Source organism: Lepidochelys kempii, chromosome 1 (assembly GCF_965140285.1).
Source record: "Lepidochelys kempii isolate rLepKem1 chromosome 1, rLepKem1.hap1, whole genome shotgun sequence".
In the NCBI taxonomy this organism is placed as follows: Eukaryota; Metazoa; Chordata; order Testudines; family Cheloniidae; genus Lepidochelys; species Lepidochelys kempii.
The window spans coordinates 310,327,654-310,344,909 of record NC_136380.1 but is presented as its reverse complement, the minus strand read 5'-3'; the positions used below and the strand labels follow the sequence as shown (position 1 = coordinate 310,344,909).

Sequence of the window (17,256 nt, the reverse complement as noted above, 5' to 3'; positions counted from 1 at the left end):
TGCAGTCTGTCATGGCAACTTATCACTGGCAAGGAGATTGGACTAGCTGCCTCTGCCTATCTTTGGGCTGCAACTCACAGCCCCAATACCTGCATAGGCCTCTACCAAGGCCTCAGCCTGGGGAGTTGCCAGGGTGGAGCTCCCCAGCTCCTCTGGCGTTTCCCCAGCCCTGCTCTACTTCAGGTACCCTCTTCTCTCCGGCAGCTAGAGATCCTTCTCTCTCCACAGCTAGAGAGAGACTCCCAGATCCTCCCTGAGCTCTTATAACAGGGCCAGGTATGGCCTGATTGGGGTGTGGCTCCAGCTGTGGCTGCCTTCCCAATCAGCCTACCCTTTCTCCTTGTTTTTCAGGAGTGGGATAACTGTCCTGCTACAAACCCCTTATGGAAAAGTCCTAAATAGAAAGTTCTTTCTTACTGTCCCTTTTTTTTATTTTTGTTCCATTTAACAGAAAATGACCCACTTTCCTGATATTCTATAAGATTGTTGGAAAAAACTTCTAGGAAGACATAATTCTCTATTAAATTCAATACATTTGTAGAGTAATTTCTGTGGAACTTTGTTTTCATCTTACACGTTTCTATAGGACATTTCCAAGCGCAGTCTTCTAATTACATTTATGGTCATTATGTAAACTTCTTCACTGAAAGACTAAAAAGGTAAAATTATTGCTAAAGGATGGGATTTTTAAATGAGCCCAAGTGACATAGGTGCACATGCCCCATTGCTTCTTCATCATTTTTGAAAATTCCAACCATAATATCCTCTCTACGGCAGGGTTTCTCAAAATGTAGTTTGAAAAGAACTGACTGGTTATACTGTGAAGCTCTCCTCCTTGTTTCCATCCCCTAAGCTGCATTAAAAGACAGTCAACAATACAATAAATACTTCCCTAATGTACAGCTGTTGTTGCCACAGAGAGGTTACTCAACTGTGAATGGAAGGGTAGATGGTCAATGAGCGAACCTCTGTATTAAATGTGGACCACATTATGAAAAAGATTGAGAAATCCTACTTTATGGTAACAGACCATTAGACACTGCACTGGCATATGAGACCTGGATTCAGCCTCCAGTTCTGTTCCTTTGCTCTCCAAGCTGAAAGAGGCTGGAGTGTAATGGAAGCAGTGCACTCTGCTTTTGGAGTATAGACAGCATCTTGTGTCACTGCAGCACCTCTTTTGGCTGACTTAGAAGGGCCATTCATGAACTCCAAAGAGAGTTCCATTTAACTCTTGTAGCTGAAAAAAGCTTCCAAGGTATGAGGCCTCGTGCAGATTTGCATACAACCAAGGGGAAAATCAGAGAATTCACAGGAGACTGTAAGTTCAAAATATTTTCCCTTGGTCAAAAAAAAAAGTACCCTCCATTTTTATTTAGGAATTATTACGTTATGTTCTTTCATATTTCCAAAACTCGAGTGTGTATGTCATGTGAGGAAATCTGAGAAGAGTAGTAGTTTGTTGTTTCTATTATTATTATTTAGTAAATTTATAAATGGTAGTTATCCAGAGCAGATGGCTACACTACTTAAATTTCACCTAATCCCTATTTGGAGGTTTTCTTTCTCTCTCGGTCTCCCTCTCTATATTAGTATATATAGTAGATTCCACTAGCAACCCCTTGGTTATCAGCAAAAATTTGCTATTATCCAGCCATTGCTAATAAGTGGAAGGCAGGTTTGCAAGGCAACAGCCAGGGGAAGAAGCTCAGGGACATGCCTTCCCTGGCTGCAGTCTTGCAAACCTGCCTGCAGGGAAGGGAGCTGCAGCTCAGATGTCGGGGCCTCCTGTGAGTGCCGGGAGCCTGTGGGGCTGCACTGTACCTCTCCCTGCTCTCTCCAGGGGTCAGGGGTCAGCACATCCCGGCGCTTCCTTCCTTGCATGCGGTCCACCTGCAGGGCACAAACTGGAAAGCTCAGGGAGAGGTGCCGTGCAGCTCCAGCGTCTGGGCTGCAGCCCCCCTCTATGTTACTGCTCTCCCTACAGCCTCCCCTCCCAGCCTACCACCACCCCTTATCTCCTGCAGGTACATTTTTGCGGCTGCAACTTCAGAAGAGAGTGTTGGAATGAGCTGAGCACTGGCCAGAGATAGGTATGCAGGGCTGCAGCCAGGAAAGGCATGTCCCAGCACTTCCTTCCCTCTCTGCAGCCTCGCAAACCTGCCTGCAGGTAGGGACTTTCTTCCAAAAAAGTTGCTATTAAGTAGCATACTGTTGTCACTAATCTGAATCCCATTAACGTTGATGTTAATGGGGTGGGATTGGTTCCCAGCAATATGTTGCCTTTAACCAGAAGTTGCTAATATCAGGATTACTTTCAAGTGGAATCTACTGTAATATGGAAAGATGCAATATTTTTTGGTTGGCAGAGTTTGTATTCACTGGAAGCCCATCTTCATCGATTTGATTAATCTGGGTAACAAAAGGTACATCCAACTACTGAGACTTGTTAAATCTGTTATACCAGGAGTTCTTTACTTGTTCTGTACAGGAGTTCATATATTAGAGGAATATAATTCTATTTACTTTTGATGAAGACTTTTTCCCTATAAGGTTGGGCTGTCAACTTGAATGTCCTGGCTAAATTACAAGTAGGCAATTGCATTTTTGCTTGCCTAAAATTCTACTGTTTCATTTTTATATGGTTAGCTCTACTTGTTCTAGACCATTTTGTAGTATTGCTGTGAGTGATTTAAAGACTTTAACTGTAGGTGGAGTAAAGCTCATATATAAAGTTTGCCAAACATTTTGAAACCTTTCAAATAAAGGTACTCTAAAAATATAAATTATCATAATTAAAGTTCAGCCATGGTAGCAGCAGCAGGTTCACATGGCTATAATGTAGCTGTGATGTCATGGAGAATGGACTTTCATCTCAAACAGTCCCGTGTAAGTCTTCTTTCTTCATCAAGAGTCAGTATGGAAGGATTTAGGCTTCTTAAATCCCTTAAAACTGCATCTTCCAACCTCATCCCTGCCTGACATCGTGCTCTACTTTCTTCAGCCTCAGCTCTGTAAACCTTGTACAGAAGCATACTTTCTTCTGCACGTTGGACATGATTCCAGCATTGGAGTCGTCTTGTTTTTAAGTGCGGCCCAATTTGCTGGGATCATCTGAGTATCTCGTCTTTTGTGACAAACTCAAGCCAATGAATGTTAAGAATACGCTGTAACTTTTGACATTAGAAACTGTTACTTTTCTCTCCTCAGCAGTTTTTAGTGGTGTGTTTCTGCTCCATATAACAGAGTTGTCATCACCCAGTGCATTGATGGCATATCGTATCATATCGTAGTTGTCATACAGACATCCCACCACCCAAACAGATCTGATGAGTGATTTCTTCAGTTATGCAATCTCCTGCTGTCAAAAAACTATCTAGATAGTTAAAGCTATTCATCCATTTGACATCATTACCATCTACCTGCAGTATCAGAAGGCCGTTCCATTTTATGAGGCATGCATTGCTTTAGTTTTATCACCACTGATCTTAAGTACTATACATTCTGCAGTTTTTCTCAGCTCTTCCAGCATTAGCTGTAGATGGTCAGTAGTCTCTCCAAGCAAGGAAATGTCATCTGCATACTCAAGATCCTTTAAAGATAAATCTTTAATTTTCACACTTCCTACTTTGTCCTCAATCAGCTTTGTCATCAGATCATCTATTAGAACATTAAATGTAGGTGAAAGAATGCATCACTAGTATACTCCTGATTCTTCTGAAAACCAGTCTGTAAGACAGCTGTTGACCCTCACACAACTAAGTGTACCACGGTACTGTTCCTCCACTAGGTATGCTAAGTCCTCGGGCACCTCATGCTGGTGTAACTGAGTGCAAAGCAGCTGCAAAGTCTATAAATGAGATGTTAACTTCCTTTTCTCGGTTAAGTCATTTTTCAGTAACCTTGTGAAAGGCATATATAGCATTGTCGGTTGACCTGTATGGAAACCACACTGATTGTCTCTTATTTTAGGGCTGAGACAGTATTTCAACTGTTTGAACAGTATGATTGTAAACCCTTTCCTTGGAACTGACAGAAACATTCTTCCCCTGTAATTTGAGCAAGTTGATCAGTCTCTGTTGTTTAAGAAGAGATGATGCAGCTGCTTTTCCAGTCCTCTGGGGTGTGACCTGTTTCCCAGACTTTAAGATGACTCTATGAAGCCAGTGAACTAAATCCGGACTTCCATTCTTTAGCAGTTTTGCTGAAATGTTATCCAGGCTCGGTGCTTCATTATTTCGTAGCTGTTTGTCTGCAAGTATCAATTCCTCTAATGTCCCTGGCCTATTTTCTGCTGGGCTCATTTTTTTTTATGAAGTTGTAGTTCATATCTTGGTGGAGATCTATTCCTTAATTCAAAAAAAGTTGTGCATCGATGTCCTGGCTGTATTTTCCATATTTGTCCTTAGTTGGCAGAAACTGCAAGAGTGGGTGTCCAGTCCAGACATTTCCATGTGCACTTCTGGTGATGTCTTTTAGAAGCTCCCTCAGAGTGCTGCACCATACCATTCCACCACTGATTACCGTAATTCCTACGGTCCTCTTAACTGCTCATTCAAGATATTTCTTTTCCTCTATTGCCCATTTCTTCCTCCTCCTCCTTCACTAATTCACTGCTGATCTTCAAGTGCATCCAGTTTACATTGCACTTTTTGTCTTTCCCATAATTTGATGGCATCACCTGTAATCCAATGTTGCTTTTTGTATTTCTTAATCCTAGTTCTCCAGCAATCTTTGTAATAGAATCACAAAACGAAGTCCATTCTTCCTCTGTGGTAGACAGCAGGTCATTCTATATGGAATATTTAGAGAAATCACTACTGCATAACTACTTGTGATCGCTTTATCATGAAACTTATAAATACTGAAGTGTTTCAATAAGGTAGGAACCTCTCTCTGAAACATTATTAAGCAGAACAACACTGTTGCTGTTAGGAGTCAATGATCGGATTCTAGACCAAAATCAGCTCTCCTAAATACACATACATCCTGGATGCGTTTACTCAGGGGGTTCCAAACAAAAGTGTAATCCAATGTTTCATTGTTGCCCAATAGATATTGAAATGTATACTATACAATTCCTGTGCTGAAACCAGGTAACCCTTAAAAATAGTCCATGTGTGGAAGCAAATTCTAGCAGACACACACCATTACCTGACTTCTCATCCAATAAGCTGTATGGCCCCAGTATGCGTTCAAATCCAGTTTTATCATAACCAGTTCTTGCATTTATATCCTGAAATGACAATTTGATGTTGAAGTGATGTACGAGATACAATGTCATCTAACATAGCATTAAAAACAGCTCTTTCAACATCCAGCCTTACACTGTGTGGGGCGTATGCACTAATAACTACCTCACATCCTCCATTCAGACTGAAAATGGTGGCTATCAGGTGTGGAGAATAAGCTTGCCATGTAAGTAGTGCAGAATGCACATAGATCAGCACTCAACTTTTCCAATTCTTTAGTTGAGAGAGTGGTTTTTCCAACAACTTAATGATCGAATATTCCACAGACCATCCTCAGATACTGATATCATTGCAGAAGCAGACATATCGTCTTTATATCAGGTGCTTCCCCCCAGTCTGGTTTATGGAAGAACCATCATCATTGTGCATAGTAGAAGATTTAGATGAATCCCAAAGTTTGGTTCGATTCTGAATAGCAGATGAAGCTGCTGAAGTTTTATGTCCTTTTCTTCCATGTGTTGAAGCTGAGATGTTTTAGGGCAGATGGGGGCAAACTACGGCCGGTGGGCCACATCCGGCCCGCAGGACCCTTCCCTCTGGTCCCCGAGCTCCTGCCAGGGAGCGGGGTCAGGACAGGCTTGCGGAGGAGCCAGCCCAACTCCCCGGCAGCGCGGTGAGCGGGGTGGAGGCTAGCCCCTGGCTCCTCCCCTTCTGCTCCCCTCCCTTGCAGTCACAGTTCCCCCAGCACTTGGACAGCATGGTTGCAGCTCCGGCAGGGCGGCACGGCTACAGCACCACCAGACCTGGTGCTCCAGGGCGGCGCGGTCAGGAGGCAGGGGGAGTTCTGGGAGGGGGCGGGAGGCAAGGAGCAGGGGGTTGGTCAAGGGGCCTGGGCCCTGCTGCCGGGGATGGGGCAGAGCAATCCAGGGCCCCCCTCCACCCTCAGCATGCTTAGCCCCTGTCCTCAGCAGCCAAGCCCAGACAGGGAGCGAGCCCTGCCCAACTGCCAGGGAGAGCAGCCCAATGAGCAGGGGAAATGCACAGGAGAAGGACTGAGCCCCCCTTCTCCCCACCCCACAGGTAACATGGGGCGGGGAGAGCAGGAAGGGTTGGACGGGGGGTAGTCAGGGGGTGGGGAGCAGGAGAGGTTGGATAAAGACAGGGGTCCCGAGGGTGGTCAGGGGGTGGGGAGCAGGGGGGATTGGATAGGGGATGGGTGTCCTGGGGGGATGGTCGGGGCAGAGAGCAGGGGTGTTTGGATAGGATGGAGGAGTCCCGGGGGGCAGTCAGGGGCAGGGAGCAGAGGTGGGTGGGGTGGGGGTTCCGGTGGGTTGGATAGGGGGTGGGGCCAAGCCATGCCTTGCTGTTTGGGGAGGCATAGCCTCCCCCAGCCTTCCCCACCCAACCCTCCATACAATTTCTGTACCAAATGTGGCCCTAGGGCCAAAAAGTTTGCCAACCCCTGTTTTAGGGGTTGCCAGGCCATCACCCAATCTTCCCACTTCATCCCACCTTGGGACCAGCATGAGGAACCAGTAGTGTGGTTCAGACATAGTATACATCATTAGTTATTTTAAAAAAATAAATCCTATTTTATATTAGGACTGACTAAAATTAACAAAATCTAGTAAATTCAGAGTTAACTTTTGAACACAGATATTTTCCAGACAGCCAGCAAAGTACTGTGAGGATGTACAATATCTATATTTCTAATACCTGTAAACCTATTTCAATATATATAAAATCATACACACTTTTCAATTCATAGGTACAGGAAGTGCTGCTATTTGTATAGTACCAAGAGCAAGCTCAACTTACAAGCCAGTAGGAAGACCAGGTCCCTGCTCTGAGAGCTTAAATCTATACACATACAAAGAAGTGGGGAAAGGGAGCAATAGAAAGAGGCCTGATGGAATGGTGAAAGTTAAGCATTTGTTTAGTTCATGATTTTATTTGGATATTTTTCTATTGTGTCTTATTTATTCTGTGTGTGATTTTCAAGTGTCTGTTGGCATCTGTGTAATGAGAGGGCTGAGTGGGGTTTATAGGTCTTTGAAATTCAGGGGCTGACAGTCAGAACAAGACTGGAAGCAAGCAACTCTTGAATTCTAATTCCAGCTGTAACAGATTCCTTCTGTGGTCTTGAGCAGTTCACTAAAGTCTCTGTCTCAATTGCTGTCCCTGGAAAACTGAGAATTTAGTAGTACTTACCTACTTCCCTGGACCCTGGGGGTGTTTATGAGGAGTAATTATTTAATGTTTGTAAACCATTATTCAAATACCAAGTACTATTCTTGTTAAGGAAATAATGAGAGTTTTAGTTTAGAACTTTTTAGTTTAGAACTTTTTAGTTTCATTGATTTGTTTCAAAACTTTAATAATGTTTTAAAATAGGGTTTTTTAATTAATTTCCTTTTGTTTTTTATGTAAAAAATCTGATTACTAAGAATTTTAAAAATAATTACAGGATATCAGAACACACTGAACAAATATCTTTGTGCACAAATTGAGTTAAGCTCCTAGAATGATTTATTACTGTAACTTCTAACTTCAAAGTAGTGATGAAAGATGCCAGATACAGCAGAATTTGCCAACTGGTAGCACGCTCTGATGCAACTGCTCAGTATCATGACACACATTTAAAGAGAGTTGCTTGAAAGAAATAAAAAATACTGTGATACTTCTGTCAGGAAATTAAAATAAGAACATCTTGGACTCACTTAATCTTGTCAGTCCATAGCATGGAAGTGTGGAATTATACACATCTACTTATTTTATTACTTAATTTTACTTATAACTCATATTAAAAACGCTTATCCTGGATTAGAGATGCCTTTGATGTAATTAAGAGTAGAATTTTGTAAAGATAAAACTGGCAGCTTCCCTAAAACCAGCAGAAAAATATAACCAACTAGATATATCAAATGTAAACAATACCTCAGAAACATTCCACCACTTCTACCAGTACCTACCTGGCCTTCCCAAACCCTGGCTCAATAAAATTAGGCTATTTTGCATCAGGGAGGATCAGTGAATTCTAAAGCAGAGTGTCCATCATAGCCCTGGTCTACACTAGGAGGGGGGATCGATCTAAGTTACGCAACTTCAGCTACGTGAATAACGTAGCTTAAGTCGACGCACTTAGATCGACTTACTGTGGTGTCTTCACCTAGGTGAGTTGACTGCTGCCACTCCCCCGTCAACTCCACCTGCGCCTCTTGCAGCGCTGGAGTACAGGAGTCGTGGGAGAGCACTCGGGTCGATTTATCGCGTCTAGACTGGACGCGATAAATCTATCCCCACTGGATCGATCGCTGCCCACCGATGCAGCGGGTAGTGTAGACATACCCATATAGAGCACACCCTGTTCGTGGCTCCCATTCTTTTATACCCCACGGATTCTAAGGTTATGTCTGCACTTAAAACGCGACAGGGGCACAGTGGTTCTCCTGTCAGCATAGGTAATCCACCTCCCCAAGAGGCGGCATGTGGGTCCATTCTTCCATCAACCTAGCACTGTCTACACAGGCAGTTAGGCCAGTTTAACAACGTCGCTCAGGAGTGCATTTTTCACAACCCTGATTGATATGGTTAAACCTAATTTTCTAGGCCAGGCCTCAGCGGAGTTCCTTTGCTGACACAGGCACAGGGACAAAGAGATTCTCTCAAATAGGCAGGTCCCAAGCCATTTAAGACTTCGTAGGTCAAATTCAACTTTTCAGCAATAGCTTGAACTCAATTGGATCAGTTTAATGTGCTGCTTGTGAGATACACTACAGACTGGGTTGACTTAAGGGGTAGTCTTGCAGAGTGCACTGTAGTAGTCTAATCGAGAGGTGACAAAGTACTGGTGACTAATCAGGTTTGTATCCAAAAGAAGTGATCTGAATAGCCAAGCTCCGGAAGCTGAAGAAAGCTTTCCTTAGACATCACTGCTCTATGATTGTTCACCAATAATACCCCCATATTGAGAAGTAATAACAAAGGACAGGAACACAACTTCAAACACAGGGGCAAATGTAATCCTCTTTATATCTTCTGGTTGCTTCCTCAAACCTTACCTAAATTGAGTCCTCAACCAATAGCAGGAGCTGGATCAGATTTGATCGGGAAATAGTGGAGTGTCACCAGCCTAGTGAAAACACTTCTGTTCATGACAGGTTTCAGAGTAGCAGCCATGTTAGTCTGTATTCACAAAAAGAAAAGGAGTACTTGTGGCACCTTAGAGACTAACCAATTTATTTGAGCATAAGCTTTCGTGAGCTAAGTGAGCTGTAGCTCACGAAAGCTTATGCTCAAATAAATTTGTTAGTCTCTAAGGTGCCACAACTACTTCTGTTCATGGTTTCTCACCAGACCTCCCAACAGTTTCAAACACACATTGAACAAAAGGGATGAGGGGGATAAAAATAACTGTTCTGTCTTAATTTCTTATTGTCATGTCTCTATCATGGTTTTTCTTATAAATGTGTAATACAAAGCCTTTTACTAGGAAGTTAGATATTATGTGCATATTGTTCTGTTTCCTGTTGTTGGAACACTGCCCACATTTATGTTGTATACACACATACAAAGGATATCAATCACTTTTTTATTGTCTTGGGGGTCCTTTCAGAGTTGAAGAATGCTTTTTACCTTTAATGTGAATGCTCAGTTCATAAATTTAGTTGATTTTACAGTACTACATAGGTTCAATTACTAATTAACAAACCATAATAGTATTTATTTCGCAGCTGATGTGAGTCCAGTAATGCTTATTTAGTAGTGGTAAAATGCTGTTGGATGGTGCTATTAAGATGGTAAACAGACCTTTTCAGATAAAAATGTATGCAAGAATATACAGATCCTTAAGTGCACCCATATTAATCAAAATACTGTATGTACAATGAAATGGAAATAGAATGAAAAGGTGCTCAGAATAAATCACATTTTTCTGTCCATATTATGAGACTATTGCTCATTGGAATAAATAATACTATGTTCTCCCTCAGTTGTGATGCTTACATTACTTGACATTTCTCACGATTTCTGCATCCTTAGCAGTCATAATTACAATAGAAGTTTGGGATGATATTTTTTCATTTGTTGAAGGTTTATTTAGTTCTCTTTCTCAAGAGCACAGAAAGTACTGAAATCAATCTGAGAATGTTTACTACTAGAATTCTGATGACCCAGGTCATATTGTTGTCTTACATCAGTTGTGCCTCTCATCCTCAACTGAAGGCAAAAAAAATGGCTTAATCTCATGGGGTTAAATAAAAGAAGGAATGCAGTGCAGGGAAGATTCCTTTTATGCAAGCAACACAGAACTTGCAGTGATGACTGAAAGTGCCTGTGGGCATTTGGTCCCTATTGGTTCTCACATCAAATGCAATGATGCCCACAGATAGCCTGTATTGTTGTCAGTTAAATGGGATCATGAGTGTCTGAAAGGTGTTTGAGAATGAACTGAAAATCATTTTCACAAGTGGATGATTACTTCTGCCACATGTTAACCGAACTCTATCAGAATGGCCCAGTTTTTTGAGACTGCATTAATTGCTCCTTCAACCTTGACTGAGGTTTCTCTTCAAGAAAGCCCTTTGCTGGACTAAACTGCTATATGTATTGATTTTTCTTTCTGTATTTTTTCATTGTTTGTGATAAATGAAGCCTTGTAAAAGTAGAGGATTTATCATTCAAGATGTAAATTGATTGCTTCATTCCTTAGAATAAAAAGCTAGACTAAAAATGATCTGTGTTGAAGTAATAAGTCCTTTTCCCTTTTTTCCCAGCAGTGAATAGTTCCAGTATTCCACACACAATTAGAATTTTCAGCTATTCATTAGTGCTGATTTTTCATCAAAAACTAAATCCCTGAACTCTCACAGCATGAATTTAGTGCAAATAATCTGCCACCCTCTTTCATTTTTGACACATATGCCACCACATAACTGAAACTAAATTACAATATTTAACTGTTTTTGAACTTTTGTAATATGTGGATATGTACTTTGAAAAACCTTTAAGCTTATTGTATATAAAATTTTTTGTCAGATTTAGCAAAAACAGTTTTCGCATTGCAAATATTTCAGGAGTACAACATTCAGTAAATTTGTTTTATTTTCAGATAAAAGGATATTGACTGCCCTTACATTGTTATATAAATAAAATCAGCATCCATCACAGTTTTTATTTCATCCAGAAAATTAATTATAAAAATTCCATGAAATGTGTATTAATTCTATTTTTGTTGTTGGAAAATATACGGCAAGCAGTATAGAATAGATAGTTTTAATCTATTACTTTAATTGATTATAATACAGTTCTGAGTTCTACAGCTCAACTCTTTATGTGGATTGAAAATAAAAGGGAAATATAGCATGTTCGTTTGACAAAACAATTTTCAAGGCTATTATTAAAACAGCAAACTTTTAAGAAGGTTTTATTTTCTAAATAATTTTGTGTTGAATTTCAATCCCTATTATTATTAATACTACTAATGTTAATATATGTTCATATTGTCTTGTCTTATCTAAAGGCCCTGATTATGATTGGGGCTCCATTGTGCTAGCCTCAGATTACTGCCAAATTAAGAAAATGAACAAATATACAAAGGTTGAGGGAGCTGGACAATCAAATATATACATTGTTAATATATGTACATCTTTTATATTTGTGTGTTTGAAATTGTGTGATTACATAGATCAATAAATAACAACTTTTCCCAACTTGCCTTCAGCCTACCCATTGAACACTGGCAAATTTGTAATAGGTGTTGTAACAAAAGTGGATCTTGAGAAATAGAGCTGAAGGTGAAGCTATTTCGTAATAAGCAAAGTGTAACAGTACTTTTTCAGAGGCCTCCATCTAAATATGTAGCCAAATTGTAATAATTCAAGAATTACCTTTGACTGTCTCGATGGTGGAACCAGAATTAAAGAGAGCGAGAGAGAGTACATGTAGTAAATTGTACGATATTTTTAAGGAATATCATATCAGCTGTATCTGCATATGATTTTTTGGAGTTTTACACAAAATATGTTTCAGTGTTTCCCAAAGAGAGAGAGAATCTATGAGAGAATGACTGCTGTGTTTTTCAGTATGGCTGAAGATAATCAAAAGGGCATATACCCCAAGGTATAGTGTTAAGGGCATATTCTGTGCATGGAGTGATTGATCAGCATGTGTAAATGAATGAAGGTACACACGGGGATAGATTTAAGCAGCAAGCTGCAACTTTATTAACTGAGCGGAGGGCAGGGGTGCCCATATACCAGGCATTTAACTGGGTCCAGTGTGGGGTTACAGGGCTCCCACCATATAACTAATAACTAAGGGTAGACCCTCCTAAGCCTAGCCCCTATGATTCAGCTCACTTCTGAGCCCTCTTGGCCTCCCCCTGTATGAGAGTATAAAGGGTACAAAGAGGGACTTTGGTTTGCAAAGACTTCAGGTCTTCCCTTCTCCCAGAGGCACAAGGTCCGCCAGTGAAATCCCAGGTCTCTTTCACCCAGTGCTTAATTTGTAATGAAAGAGCTGCCGGAGCACAAGCAATTTTTTTACTTTCATAACTGATGTGGCAAACCTAGAGGTGCTGGGACTCAGCCCTGGTACAAATTAAGCATTGCTTTCACCTCTGGGATCTGTCCATTTTACCATTCTCCCCAGTGAGCCCTGGCCACAATTTGTGACAAACTAAAATTCCTATAAATTCCTAATATGAAATTTCCAAGTGCTACTCCACACAGAATGAATGTTTAACTCTTTATGATGCCACAGGAGTTTTCACATGTGGAATGAAGATATGACATAGCCCTGGGTAATTACTGAAATGTTCTACAGTAGGAAATAGCACTTCTGTTTACAGAAAGCCCTGGAAGAGGGATTAATAGTTTAAGATTATTGTTGTGTGTTTATAGTGATTTGTAAAACCAAATGCCATAAGGCTTTGCTTCTCTGTGTTAAATCCCCGCTTTGTGTCAATAGTGCTAATTTCTTTGTTACCTAATCCTATGTAAGAACAGCAGATTTTACAGTTAAATAGGCAGCGTTTTCCTCCCCCTTGCTCTCATTCCCCAGAGAAAGCTGGTATTTAACATCGTACTTACTAGAGGAATATAGGCTTTTTCCCCTATATTTTTAAACTGGTTTTGAGTTGATGGTAAATTTTGAGCATTGTGCCCATTTAAATGACAGTAATAAAAAAAGAGTATCGAAGAGAAGTTTTAATTGTAAACAACCATGTGGGAAGAGAAGTTTTAAAAAAAACAAAAAAAACCCACCACCTTTTTTCTTATAGAAAGACTTCATTCAGAGATCAAATGTTCATGGATCATCATACAATTAAGATGTCCTTTGTCATTTCTCCATGCTATGCTCATTTGGTCTCAGAGAAGACCTTTAGTGTGGGGTGTTCAATTTATGCTGCAACCCTAATGGATTCCAGGCCTACAACCAGCATTGCTGGGCATGAAAGGATTATCCTGGAGTCGGGGGATCCTCTGATGGTTATCCTTTGTAACCGTCTGAGTATGTCTACCCTGCAGTTAGGCAATTGTGGCTGGCCTGGGCCAGCCGACTTGGGCTGGTGGGACTCCATGTAAGGGGCTGTTTAACTACAGTGTAAACAGTCTGGGCTCAGGCTCTAGGACCGTGCAAGGTGGAAGGGTCATAGAGCTTGGGCTGCAGCCTGAGCCAGAAGATCTACATCAGTAGTTCTCAAACTTTTGTACTGGTGACCCCTTTCACATAGCAAGCCTCTGAGTGTGACAGCCCCCCCCCCCTTATAAATTAAAAACACATTTTTATATATTTAACACCATTATAAGTGTTTGAGGAAAAGCAGGGTTTGGGGTGGAGGCTGACAGCTCATGACCCCCCGAGGGGTACCAACCTCCAGTTTGAGAACCCCTGATCTACACAACAGTTAAACAGCCCTGCATCCTGAGTTCCAGTCAGCTGGCATGTGCTGGCTGCGGGTGCCTATTTGCAGTGTAGACATACACTAAGGGGCCACACCCAGCGGTAAGTGCACATGGTCAGGATGTTCCTGTATCTCAGCAATTTCCAGCTCTTTACTCCTAGCTGCTGTGTTGGCCCCAGGAGGCCACTGGCATCCAGTATGATTAAAGCATCACTCCTCTGAGTTATGCCAGAAGATTTGCTTGGCAGAAAGCGGGCTCAGGATTGAGAGATCACAAATCTCACCTGTGCACCCCCTTTCCTGAGCTGCTCTGTGGTCTCCTTTGTCCCCAGGGATGAGACCAATATTCTGTAGATGTTTTTGTTACTGTTCTTCAGACATTTCCATTCACACTTTTCCCTCCTGCAAACATGATCACTGAAAAGAAAGAAATTACAAGGGAGAAGAATGGGTATGTGTTGGCAAAAAAGAATAAATGTTCCAACCTAGGGGAAAGTGTTTGCCTCTTTTAAAGTATATATGAAAAGTAAAACAAGTCACATTACACATTAGAGTATGTTTCTGGCACTCCGTGTGGTAAATACATATATTATTGGCAAACACTAAAAATTCTCACATAAAACAGTTAAATATGTGCTCCCAGTATGCCCTTTCTCTGACAGGTCTGATTTACACCCCCAGTTTCTTAAACTTTCTTTTTATCAAATTCAAGATAATCCTACAATTGAGAGAAGATGGGAATTACACAGCAGGCTCTAGAGTGTTCAGCCAGAACACAATCACACAGCAGTCCTGCAAACAAACCTCTGGTACATAAACCAAATTGTCTGATCTCACTAGCACAAAAAAAACCACGGTGCTCAAATAAAGCAGAATTCTTACACATTTGTACCAGGGCATGAACTAAGGGAAGATAACGCCATGTTTTAATAATGAGGGGAGAGGTTCAGTGTGTGATATAACAAAATGATCACAGTCTGATTAAAAACAGTTGTGTCCTATACATTCTCAGTGGGCAAAAGTTATATCCTTCGCCTGTAATAACCATACAGTGCAAGAATCTGTTTAGAAACACAAGCGCATTTTCTTCTGTCCTCTGCAAAAGTGAGTGGAAGGAACGAGTTAGTGCCTGCACCTTACTGCTAACAGGGTGCAGAACACAGGGGATTGAGCCCAAAAAGACAGCAGAAACCAGAGATCCACAGGTTTCAGAGTAGCAGCCGTGTTAGTCTGTATCCACAAAAAGAAAAGGAGGACTTGTGGCACCTTAGAGACTAACCAATTTATCTGAGCATAAGGTTTCGTGAGCTACAGCTCACTTTATCCACAGGGAACCACAGTCCCAACCCCTTGGACCTCAAGCAGCTGTCCCCTCTATACTCCCATGCAGCAATGGCTGCATGTTAGAATCAGACCCTGTGCTATTGTGAACTCAGTGCTCCCATTACACTCTGTGCCTCTGTGGACAAGAGACATAGAATACACAGAGGAGAGTTAATGCTGTCTCTCATTTTTCTTGTAGAGCAGCTGATAGTTTGTAAAGTAACATACCTCTTAGCCCCTCCTTGACACTTTCTGTCCCATATCCCACCTTTCCTTAGTGAGGCATGGTCCACAGATCCTACAGTGAGTTTTCAGCCTTGCTTGAAGTTTTGGAGGCAGAACTAGCTCTGTCAGTCACCAGGAGGCCTTAGCCTCCACACTCGGAGGAAAAATCAGTGTTTCTCTACCTCCTTAACTGCAGGTAGACAGACCTTCTGCTGCAGAGCTTCAGGTTTGAAACCAGTCAGATTCTTGATACCATGATTCTCCTCAGTGCTTTAACCCAGGACTGTCAGTTTGCAGTGCTGTTTGCGCAGTCTCATGTGGGTCAAGGACACTTAAATACCACTTTTTGGTTGTCCTCAAACTCAAGGGAAAAGAGAAAGAGAAGTGCTCACCCATGTTTGGGACTGGAGTTCCCATCACTACGTCAGAAAAGGAAAATGCATGATCAAGAATCCAAAAATCTGTGACCCTGAGATGTCTACTATGGCACCATCAGTGCTGAGGGCTTTTCTCATTTTGCCAGTGATGTCGATGCCTAGGACTCTGGGTTTCTCTTCTATATCCTTATTTGTTGTGGGGCCTTCAGCACTTTCACCAGAGTTTATACCCTCTGAATATATGCTTTTCTGGGGAATGCTATCTGAGCCCAGCCCTATCAAATCCAGACACTGAATTGGAGTTTTGTACACGGGTTTTGTTCCATGAATTATACTAGTTATCCTCAGTTCAGTCTGGCAGGCTCATTGGGACAGCTCCTGGGCAGGGGTTGTGGTGTTCTCCCTCAGGTTCTACAAGGCACTCTCTCTCAGCTTTTCTGGGCTGTTGGGGACATTCATTTCAGACCACCACCTTTTGCCCTCTGACATTATGAGCAGGCTTGTCCTCCTCATGATTAGGAGTCTGACAATCATAAAATGAAAAAAACAGTTATAAAACTTGCTGCTAGTCTGCACCCTTCTGCTGCTCCTAAGATAACTACAGTGTTGCTCTTCCGCCCAGACTTCTACCAAAGTCTAGAATTCTCTGTCCCTGGGAACACGAAGTCTAGTTTTTTATTCTCTACACTAGGTGAATCTGTATTTGGGAACCACAGTTTTATTTACATTAAAGAGAATGAAGTCTTGTTTCCTTGATGGCAGTTTTATATTTGATCATCTTCCCGCATTGGCACTATGGTTGATGTTATACAAAACTTACCCACACTCAACCGTGTTGAAGAAGTAACAGCAAAAAATTAGAAATACAAAGTAAATCTGCACGGAGCAAAAAATGTGAGCCTGCAGTCTAATTCTTTGACAAAAACACACACTCGTGTGTGTGTGTAGCCATAAGTGTTCTAATTCGCTAAGTCATGTTTCTATTCTCTTTCCCTTTTTTTTTCAGTGTCAATTGCTTGCATAAAAGAGCCAAGCAGATTAGTCTTTTTAAATATCAATGCAATCAGTTTGTGTCTGTTTCTCATTATCATATTTTTAATTACAGTCTAATTTTGAGTGAAAAGGAATATTTACACACTTGCATTTTTAATGACTTGAATAAATAGAAGAGAAAATTACTTCTGTTTGGAGATGACTGCTTAATTTAAAGGAAGGATTGATAGTTGAATAATTG

The 17,256-nt window shown here is 41.4% G+C and overlaps 1 protein-coding gene across 22 annotated transcripts in view; it reads left to right on the top strand.

Annotated features, from left to right (window-relative positions):
- Positions 1–17,256, top strand: part of CADPS2 (calcium dependent secretion activator 2) — a 593,917-nt gene that overhangs the window by 383,669 nt on the left and 192,992 nt on the right. The window lies entirely within an intron of this gene.